This window comes from Lygodium microphyllum, chromosome 5 (assembly GCF_053477565.2).
Source record: "Lygodium microphyllum isolate KBCC chromosome 5, Lygodium_microphyllum_v1.1.10, whole genome shotgun sequence".
NCBI lineage: Eukaryota > Viridiplantae > Streptophyta > Polypodiopsida > Schizaeales > Lygodiaceae > Lygodium > Lygodium microphyllum.
In genome coordinates this window covers 96,755,435-96,766,681 of record NC_141139.1, presented here as the reverse complement: position 1 = coordinate 96,766,681, position 11,247 = coordinate 96,755,435, and the positions used below count along the sequence as shown (strand labels likewise).

At 37.0% G+C, this 11,247-nt stretch overlaps 1 long non-coding RNA gene across 1 annotated transcript; it reads left to right on the top strand.

The window, feature by feature from the left end:
* The first annotated feature begins 503 nt into the window (after positions 1-503).
* On the top strand, positions 504-4,694 carry LOC148036167 (uncharacterized). Its single transcript, XR_015690920.1, has 2 exons — positions 504-4,155; positions 4,315-4,694. It is a non-coding gene; the product is annotated as an uncharacterized LOC148036167 (long non-coding RNA).
* The last annotated feature ends 6,553 nt before the right edge of the window (positions 4,695-11,247 follow it).

Below are 11,247 nucleotides of genomic sequence, written 5' to 3'. Positions count from 1 at the left end.
TTTATACACTATATTGTGTATTTATTGGCCGCTAATAGAAATCTTATTATACCTTTGGGGATGTAGGGGGCAAGCTTTGAACTCACACGTCCACATAACTCAACCGATACTCAAACCATTATGCTATGACCACGTTGGCTATATTGTGTATTTATGTCAATGTCTTCAAAGGTATGAACATGATATGTGGCCTTGTATTTAATATTCGCGGGTGGTGGCGCTGCGAATTGACATTGAAATGCAAGAAGCGGCATATTGTCCGGTACGAAGGAGCATTCGCTTTGGGGGCGAGTGAGTGAGGGGGCTCCATCGATGGCGGCTGAGAGAGAGGTGATCAATCAATCAATCAATCAATCAATCCATCCATCCATCCATCCATCCATCCATTGTGGGATAGGACGTCCCCCCCTCACCAACCCCCACTTCACGGGTTCGAACCTCCCTCCCCTCCACATTAAAAGCGTGCCCTTCATCAGCCCTCTCCATGCTTCCTTGCAAGCTCCACCCCATTTTCTCCCAAGTATGCCTACCTCCCTTTAGAGATTGTTGTTGTGTGGTATCACTCCCCTTGCCCTTCACTTGAGTTACAAATCTTAAAGAGTGGTACCACTTCACAACAATCTAAAAGGCTGGGTATGAGTCATCATGCTCACATTTTTACCACACACCAATTCTTACAGAGGCTTGGAAGGCCAATGCTTCCTGCAATAAAACTGAGGTAACTTACTCTCCACCTTCTTTCAGTACTCTCAATTGGGCAATCGTAGACACTGCACTCTTATGGCATGCCAACCATCAATTGTAGTTTCAAGACCAATTTTGCCATAGTTGGGGCTACTCTAACAATCCACATTTCATTCTCAAGCAGGCAAGTCATAGGCCTAATAGTCTTGTGGCATGTCAAACCGCAAAATGGTTCATGTTATTTTCAACCCACTTTGGTGGTACTGATGGTCCTCCCTCTTTCTAATAGAACTAGGAAAGCCATAGAGCACCATGGTATGTTTAACTTATAAGCATTTTGTTGTTCAAGCTCGACTTTTTCATATTCGCAATTGCTTACAACTCAACTAGTTTCATACTCAAATAAGCCCCATGTTTGCTAAGGTAATTTTTTATACAAGTCACCTTCATTCATTCATTCTCAACTAGTTTATTGTTACACCACCAAATGCTCTAAGCTTTGTGGTATCCAAAAGCCGCGAATGTCTCATTTCTAACTTAAATTTTGCAAGAATTGTGGTAAACATGTAATTCATATTTCCAACTTGACAACCTAAATCACCATAATCCTAACCTTTACTACATGTCCCCCCTCCCCCTAAAACTAAACTTTTTTATAGCAAACTTTATTATTGTTGAAGTGAGTTATTTTCTACTATCTTTCTTCTAAATTCAGGAGTCATGAATTGCTTACTCCTACATCATATGGTGCATCAAGCCGCTAAACATTTATTAAGCTTACTTAACTTTTTCATAAATTGGGGTAGATACTTAGAAATGGAACCCACCTTTTTTTGTCATGATTGAGGTATCTTTTTAATTTTGAACTATATAGCTATAGATTCCATAGCCTTAAATAAAGAGAATTTTTTATTGCTATGAGTCTAACTTGGTCACTTAGAGGTGAGGTGCCTATGCTTTGGAGTCAATAGAAGTTGTCATATCAAATCCAAGGTCTTATGAATTGTCAATGGAATAAAATATACCAAATATACAAACACATTTAGCATAAACTATGAGTGCAAGCTCCTTTTAAGGCTCTTTTAAATTCAATTGTGTCAAAATGGCAACTACCTAAAGAGATTTGAAGAGGCTTTTGAATATTCTCTTAATAAGTATTGAACATATCAATATTGTATAGAAAATTTTTATTCAATTAAGAAAATTTTAAATTTTCATTAGGATGTCATGAATTACGTATGGAGAACTTGGACCTAGCCTTTCAATTTGGTTATACAAATTTTCCATTTACTTTTAAACCATTTTAGAAAATATTATAAGATCAATCAAGTACCCCCAATATCTTTACATGGGATTCAATACTATTGGCCACTTGTCATGCTCCTTTAAAAATGCACTAGTTCAAAATTGCATGTACTAGAGAATGGAATGATACTATAAAACTCATGAAAATACAAATTGACTTGTTGAAGCAAAAGGCTTTATGTTGATTAAACCATGCATAAAGTAGGAAAGAAGTAAACTTTTGATACATTAGTATACAAAATAGATATACCAAATAGCTTGCATATTTAATGCGTATGACATTTAAAGGAAATCAAAAAGCCTTTTCTTCAATGATTGTAACATTGGTCCATCAGTTTTGGATTTTGCATTAATATGTTTTGAAGCCATTGAGATCTTATCACTCATAAATCTTAATATCAACAAGCTACCAACCCAAAATTACCCCCCAAACTATCAAGTATCTAATAAGTTGTAAATGAACATGTTTTAACGTCTGTCCATCAGCCATAATGCTATAAATTAATAAGACATTTTTTCATGCGAATCTTTTTTTCCACAACCCATGTTATGTAGATGATCATATATATTAAGTTAAATTTTGTGTATCAAAATGAAATATGTATCACTTTTTAGTGCAAACTTTGTAATAATATTTGTATTTCTATAAGCATCGTGTTGAAGCTCACTAAGAGGCCCACCACATTAGGCTATAAGTAGTTTTGCATAATTGGTATCTCTCAATCCAATTGCTAGCTTTTGGAATGATACTTTTTGATCACTTTGAGTACTATAACTTCAATGTTGGGATCTTCTAGATATGATCTCTAGGTTATTTTGTATAGGCACCAAGTTGGATGGTTACCTACCTACAAAAATCTAGATTGCAATACCAATCTACCCACTTGGGGAGCTAAATAACTAAAGCAGCCATTGTCTTGAGATGGATTATGAAGAAGTGGTTTTGTCTTACATCATGAATCATTTACCCACCAAATTATTCCTTGAGATTCACTTGGAATATTGGGAATATACATTAAGTATTTTATAGAACCTCATTTACTAAGGTCAATTTTAGGCCAAATGGGCCATGTAAGGATTTGGATTAATTATTAATCTCATCCTAACTAGATAAAATAAGGGAGGAAGGACGCCTTATTAATTGCTAAATTTTCTCTAATTTAAGGGCCATATTAGCATTAAATAATGGTGGCATATCTCTATTTTCTCTCTCTTCCCTTTACTTTCATGTTTAATAATCTCATTCCCAAGGATTTTATTTAAGACCTTGAAAATGATATTTTGTTTTCCAAGAAATTTGATTATGACTTGTAGATGCCCTCTTATAATCTTAATTACATTTTATGTTTGGTCTTAAAATATTCAATATTTTCACTTTTCTCCTTTCCACATGTTTGGTCTTAAAATATTTCTCTTTTTTGCGGGAAAGTAACAACCCACCATTTCTACATATTTGGAATGTTTTCAATTCAAAATTTGTAAAAATTTCCTCTTTATTAAATGAAACTTGAGAAATAATATCATAAATACATTATTAAAGGTTTAAAAAATCTTACTCCTTTTATGTGGCTTTCTCTTGTTTTTCTTTCTTTCTTGCCTATTGCTCTTGCTCTTTTTATGTATTTGCATGCTCTATTAGAAGAGCTTTTCCATGTCAATTTAAGTAAAACAAGAAAGAAAGTTGTGAAGGTAATTGGATTATTGACTCTAAGGGTTTTAAAAATTTTTAATTATTACAATCCATTCTCCTTTTTTTCTTTCTTTCTTACTATTACTATTGCTCTTTTTAAGTATTTGCATACTCTATTGTAAGAGGCTTACTATATCTATTGGATTGGAAGAAGCAAGAAAGTTATCAAGATAATTGGATTGCTACTATCAAGGTTTTAGATGTCTTTCATTGCTACATGCCTTTATCTTCTTTCTTTCTTACTATTGCTCTTGTGCTTTTTGTGTATTTGTATGCTTTTTCAAGAAAGAAACTTGGTGTCTCAATTGGATTGAGAAAAAAAAGAGAGACTTGCTAAGGTACTTGGAATACTAAGGTAATTTATATTTGAATTTTCACTTGCATTAGTTTAAGAAGTCACTCACAAGCATATCTTTGCATGTTGTAGGAATCCCACTCTCTTTTGCTTGATAACTTTCTATGACTATTAAGGCAAGGTAAGAATACTGCAAGCTATTGTAAAGTTTGGTAGAAGCAATGGTAAAATGTTGGACAAAAGAAACATCAAATTCTACTTCGTAAGTATGAATTTCTACCACTTTAACTCACAACAACATTTTCCATGGTCCTAACTAGTATCTCTTCTTATGCAATAGATATGAAACATACTTTGTTGAAAATTATGGACCATTCTCAATATAAAATATGCAAGGCATGGAGAATTTCCACTACCAAGAAATAACATTCTACTTTAGAACCACAAAAAATGGTGGTGGGAAAAGAAAAGTAAAATTTCCTTGTAAAAAGTTTTTATAAAAGGTAGCTTCTTCGACATATAAAACCAATTGACACTAAACAACAAATTGAAGAAATCGCAGAGGATATGAATCTAACTCAATATGAAGCTTCTCATCAGTCTAATTACTTTGTACAAGACATGTGATTCTAATCACATTATTTTATAGAGAGGTCACTCAAGTAACCTTTTGTATTAATAATGAAGGTTGTATAATACATATGATTTTATTCTTTTGAATTGCTCCTCACGGGTCAATTAAAAAGCCATCTTCTTTTGCTTCTTTCTACTTCCCCATCTTTAGCTTTGTCTTCAAGCAAGAATGTGCTCCTCTTATTCTGCAAGAGGTATCTTTGCCTTTTGTATCCTTGCAATGGGGGGTTCTTCTAAGGATTAGCTACCAAGGTTAAGTGTTATGGCACAAGAAGTATCCACTTCCTAAACCTCTCTCCTGGAGCATAGCCTAAATACTTAATTGTAGTATGCTTTTCAATTAGTATGACTTTTTCTCTATTTTCAAGCACATGGGCATACCTTAAACATCTAAACAAAGTCTTGAGAACAAATATTGGCCTCATTCGCTTGTCACAATATTTTGTGTGATAAATCTTCATAATGCTTGGATTGGCCTAGGGAAGGTAATGTGTAAGGACACAATCCTATAATGATTTGAAGGTTTTATAAGGACTAGTCTTGTCTCCTCCTCTGCAATATTTAAACCTTCTTAATAAGATAAAATCTCCTCTCTAATTTTTATATCATTAGGCTTTGCAACATCAAGAACCTTGATCTTCTCTTGATTGGTCTCCATTTGCATTGAAAAATATAATGGCAAAGAAAACTTTAAGAAACATTGCAATAAGAACACAAAATCATTTAAGAAATTCTATGGCAATAGTTTGTCATCATTCTTATACACTAGTAAAGAAAAACACCAAAACCAACACTTTTGCTCATGATTTGCTTACATGAGAAGCTTTACAAGAAGAGTTATGGAGTTTTTAGAAAAAATGTCCTCTAAAGAGTCTTTGAAGATTGTACTTTTGATCATCTAAGAAAAGAGTCATGGACATACTCTAAAGAGAGTTTTTAGAAAATGTGATTGTATTCTAAAGATTCTTTAAAGATCATAAATTTGAGAATCTAGGAGAAGAGTTATGGATATACTCTAAGGGAGTCATGAGAAGATCTTCAAGACGAGTCATGAGAAGATCTACAAGAAGAGTCATGCACATACCGATCTTTGAGAGGACATATAAGTAAGCATGAGATCTTTTAATTTCTCAAGAATTGCGTATTCTCTTTCATGCCATGCTTTGACTAGAGGATCTTGGCATATAGACAAGAAGATCATGGCCACAAGGACCATGAAAGGAAAGTAAAAACATAGCTAAAACAACCTAGACCCTATGAAGACATAGAAGTGGCCCTTTTGATGATCCAAATGTCATCTCTATGCACTTTGAGGTTTGGGTGGGAATGAATAGAAAAGAGAGAAAGAGAGAACCAGATACTTACCTAGGTGAGCATTTCGAGCTCTTTCTTGCCATAATTATCTTTACAATAGGCCTTCAATGAGATCAAGCCTACAATTGACTTCAATATAGAACATCTCACTCACTCACTCACTCTCACTCACTCACTCTCTATCTCTCTCTAACAAAGTGGTATGTTGGGCATCTAGACAATGAACTAGGTATGGTGCAAGTACAACACCCCCTATGGAATTACAAACCAACCCCATAGTTCTATCTAGAAATTGAAGTCTTGTATGCCCAACATCAATGTAGGTGACTAGTCACATTAGGTAGTCTATCATTGTGGTGCCTATTGTATTGTTCCAACAAGTGCATCTAAAGATGGCTAGTAAGATAGAGGATTGAAAATTTATGGACCATATGTGCTACCTAAGACAAGAAAGTTATTTACAAGGTGCATGCAACCCCATTTCAACTATAGGCAATTTCTTGCATATAAGTTCATCAATAACACACAAAGTTATATAATCGTAACACGTCATGCATTGAAATTCCCCAATAGTAGAAAATCTCATGGAGTAAAAAATCTCATGATATTCTCCTATATTAAAATGTATGAAACACCTCTCTATTCCCAAAATGCTAGAAATAAAAGCACTAGCAAAATTTAATGGTGATGGTTTTCATACATGGAGGATAAAAATTGTGTACCACCTCATGCATAAGGACTTATGGGAGTTGTTTGAAGCCGAAGATTCTAATAATCCAAAATAGAGAATAATAAATAATAAAGCATTGAAATTATTGAGTGGAGGCTTTCAGATGATGTACTCCACCACATCTCAGGCATAAAAAAGGCAAAAGAAGTATGAGAAGAACTTGATGAAAATTTTGATTCATAAGCAAAAAATTCAAAAACTAAATTTTTGATGGACTTTTTAAGATTGGGCTTAAATAACTTTGATTGCCTAACATCACCTATCAACAAATTTAAAAACCTTAAGGTGCAACTCTCATCCATTGGAAAAGATATTGAAGAAGATGAGGTAATAGTTATACTCTTAAATAGTGTTGATAAACTATACAAATGCTATGAACAAATTGTGATTACATTAAAGAATGTACCCCATAGAAAGCTAAATGTAGTGGAAGCTTCTTTGTATGAGAAAGCGAGAAAGATCAAGGCAAAGACTTAATAACTCCACCAAATCCTATAATATCTTCACTCTATAGCAAGGGATCTTCAAAGATTGTTTGCAAGACATGCAGGAAAGTTGGACTCAAGGAGCAAGGTTGCTAGAACAAGGGAAAGAGCTAGTTATGGAACCCTACACCAAAGGGGTTGGTTTTATCACTTCAGAGAGTTCGAACTACCCCTGATGGCGAAAGGTCGCTTCATAGGGAGGACATTTGATAGGAGGTGGTAAGGGTGCCAAGGGGGCTCTTGCTAGTAAATTCCTTATGTACCTAGGAGCTTCCGAACCTCTACATGGACCCAGGATGGTATTCTTGGAAAATATTGATACTAGTGAAGGGATGATTCTTAGTGGGATTGAACCTTTAGGTTGTTACTTTCATATGGGTGGAAGGAGAACTTGTAATACTCACATGTGGGCAAGAGAAGAAACTATTATAAGGAGATGAATAAAATAATTATTGGAACTTCTTGACAAAGGATAGTTTTATCTTGTTTAAGTATTGTGATATAAATTACATGAATGAATCTAATGACTTAAAGGGTTAATTAAGGAAGCTATATTTATGCATTGAAATAATAGTGTGGTAGGTAATTAGACAACTAAAGTCAATCCAAAGAGGGCAGTAGAAGGGCAAGATTCTCAATGGGTCCATCCTATAGATGGGTAGTCTTGGTGAAGCAAGAGTTTTCTTTCAAGGTGCTAGATTAGAAAAAGAACAAATGCATGATGACTACATTGTGTATCGTCTTAGATCATGATTATTATTGTTTTAAGGGATCAAAGACAAGATTGTGCCCTACGGATAGAGGGGTCGATGTGTATTTTCCCCCTCATTTCTCACTCACTATGAGCCAAGTGTGGCAATGATGTGATTTAGTCTGGATGATCTAGCACAAGAAAATGCTCAAAGATCGAATAGGTAACCTTCATCTACTCTAGGAACCCAAATTCAAGTTGATCCTCCTTGTGGGTTACACTAAAACCTTCCATCGTGAGGTGGGCTTAATTAAACCTAGGTGAAAAACCTAATATTATTCTGAGTATTGGGCAATGTCATTGAGAGATATCTCTTGATGGGCCACTAGAAGGGCTCTTAGTTGTACACATTTATCGCAGTAGAAGCCGCCTTTGACACCCTTGCGGAACTCTTTACAGAAGTCTCAATGGCACATCAAGCCCTTCCTCCTCTTGTTGGAGGTCCACTTCCAAGCTAGATCCGTCCTGGAAATATTGATGATAGGCCATCGAATGTAGAGGAGTAGACAACTTTGCATATGTTTACCTAATGATTCACCTTTATGAATTTGAGAAAAAGATAGCTAAAGGTACCCTAAAGGGATGTTCTAATAAACATTGTAACCTTGGTTGTTGCTAGTAGGTACTTTTTACATCCATGAATACTGATCTCCAAGAAAAGAAGTTCCTCTTGAAGAAAATCAAGCCACCTAAGTTCACTAAAAAAAGATCCTTGAATGTTGAGAATAATGATGAAGTTTGGATTGAAACCCTTGAAGATTCTTTTGCTACACCAAGAATAAGTGTAGCTAACAAGGCTATGATTGTTAAGCCTAAGTTAATAAATGAGACATGCTTATGGTGAAAATAGTGGTGCCGCAATAATCCTACCAATGAAACCCTTGTAAGTTGGGAAGATATCAAGAAAACTGTAAGACAAAAATACTTTCCACCTTCCTATCGTACCATCAAGATGAACGAGTTATTTTCCTTGCACTAGCTAGGATTAAGCATGGGGACCTATTATTCTCAATTTAAGACACTTCAAAAATATGCACCACCAATGAATATTTTCCAATAGGTGGCCAAATTCTACCATGGATTGAATCAACTATTGGACACTCATGTAGAGTCCTTTAAGCCAATTGACTTGCAAGATACTCTTATACGAGCCAATGCCTTAATGGTACCGAATGGAGACCATATTCTTTATGATAACTTCTGTCTAGGAATCATTCAAAAGATATGCTCCAATTATTGACGCTTCCTTTGCAAAGAGCTAAGATATATCCAAGCTGATTGCCTTGGGTTGATTAAGAAGAGGAGAAACCGGTAACAAAGTAAAGCCACACAAGTTCAAGTTTCAGCTTGCTCAACAATCGGATGATGATGATGAAATCCTAGAGCCCACTGAAATCTTTAAGGATGATTAGAAGTCCTAGAAAGCTCTTCATGAAATGTAATAAGCCCTATATTTGTAATAATTTCCTATCATTGAAATAATAGTTGAGTTATAGTTCATTGTAATAAATTTGTTTATCTTGAAGTTTGAGTATTTGTGCACAATTTAAGTTAAACAATGAGACCAATGGACTTATCCTTTCAAATGATATACAAGGATAAGGCATCAATAATGTAGTGATGCTTTCAATCATAAATGAGTCTGCATTAGAGTTTTGAGAGGAAGAAGTAGAGTCAAGTCCTTTCTATTTCTTCCTAAAAATCAAGAGGATAAATCTTAAGAGATGACTAACTATAGGGTAATATGAGTAGCATCGTACCTGATCATCTAAGTGTAGGTTGCGTCTAATAGCTAGAACTTTGAATGAAAGAGGCACCATGTATGTAGGGTTGCATTCAATTGTTTTGATTGCCCTCCTTTGCTCAGCATTAGTCATGATCCGACGGCCTATTTTCTCCCATTGGAGTCGTAAGGCGTACCATAGTTGCAGGAATGGAGAAGCAGAGCTGGCAAGCTACACAAGCTCCTCCAATTCACGCTCCGGAGTAGGCGAGCGGGCTTGTGGTATGAGGTGACTAGTCGTCTGAGAACAGCTTGTTCCTTCGAGATCTCTCCATTAGCGATTAGCTTGGCCGGAACTTTGGGAAATTTGATGGTCATGAACTCATAGTCCTCCCAAGTGCATGGAAATGAGTGAACATCCGAAGCGAGGGGTTTGTCAAGAAGTCCTAGGTCAAGCCTCTTGTAGCTTCTAGCGAATGTAGTGAAGGTGTCATCCAACTCCTTGATGCATGTCACTACCTCATTCCCTGAGGTCTCAACAAGATCCTTGGCTACTGATAGGAAGGATCGTCTTTTGTACGAAGGTTTCAGACCTGCAGGTGGTGATGGAGTAGTTGGGCTGGACAATAGTGACTCCCTTGCAGGTGTTGTTACTGGGATTGTGCACTTTGGATCATTTGGAGATGCTGCGGTGAGCTCCCGTGCCATGGGAAGCATGCTACAATTCATTCGAGCGAGTATGGGGGTGTGCACCTCCTCTAGCCTGGATGGTGCTAGATCATCCAGTTTGGGACACTAAAGGTGTTGGGTGGCCTTAACCATCACCGTTGCTAGTTTGACGTACCTTACGACTTGTGCTTTGCCTGTGTCAGTCTGTCCAGTCAAAGTGGGGTTGCCCAAAGTTGACCCTTTTGGGTGTCTGACCTTATGCACCCATATCCAGGGGTTGCCCCTCATAGTATCCTTCCGCTCGCAGGAGATCTTTTGATATCCATCGTGGCGTGGCAATGTGCCCATGTCGATGGTGCCTAGGCTACCTCTTAGGCTGCAACTACTTTTTGCGTTTAGGAGCATGCTTTTGTGGTCTACCAGGAGGCGGTGCTCGCCGCTTTGGCACCCATATGTGCATGGGTTCCCTGGCCATGTGGATGGCTTGGGTGGGTTTGCTCCTAGCGGTTGGGGTACGTGGTGAGATATCCATACCCTTCTCCTTAGGCTTGGCTGTGGGGTTCTCTATCGGTGGCTCTGCAGTTGTAGAAGGTGCAAGATGGCCCTTGCTGAAAGTAGTTACTATATGCACATTGGCCATGGTCAGGTGAATGTGGTCTAGGTTGTAGTCCACATTGCAGTTTGTCTGCTTTTTGAAAGTGCGCCCTAGTAGTGATTTATCACCGTCCCCTTTAGTGTTTGGTAACACATAAAAGAGGAATGGGATACTCCCAGACTCGACGGAGACAGCCACTTGGCATTTCCCTAAGAGAGGGTAAGTGTCGCCCCCAAATGGGCTAAGTTTCATGTTCGTGGGCTGTAATTTAGGCTGACCAATGCGTGTCCAATGGTCATGTGTCAAGACATTACGGTCGACCCCTTTGTCGATCAGGGCATCAAAAGAATATGTCCGTTCTGCAGTGACCGTG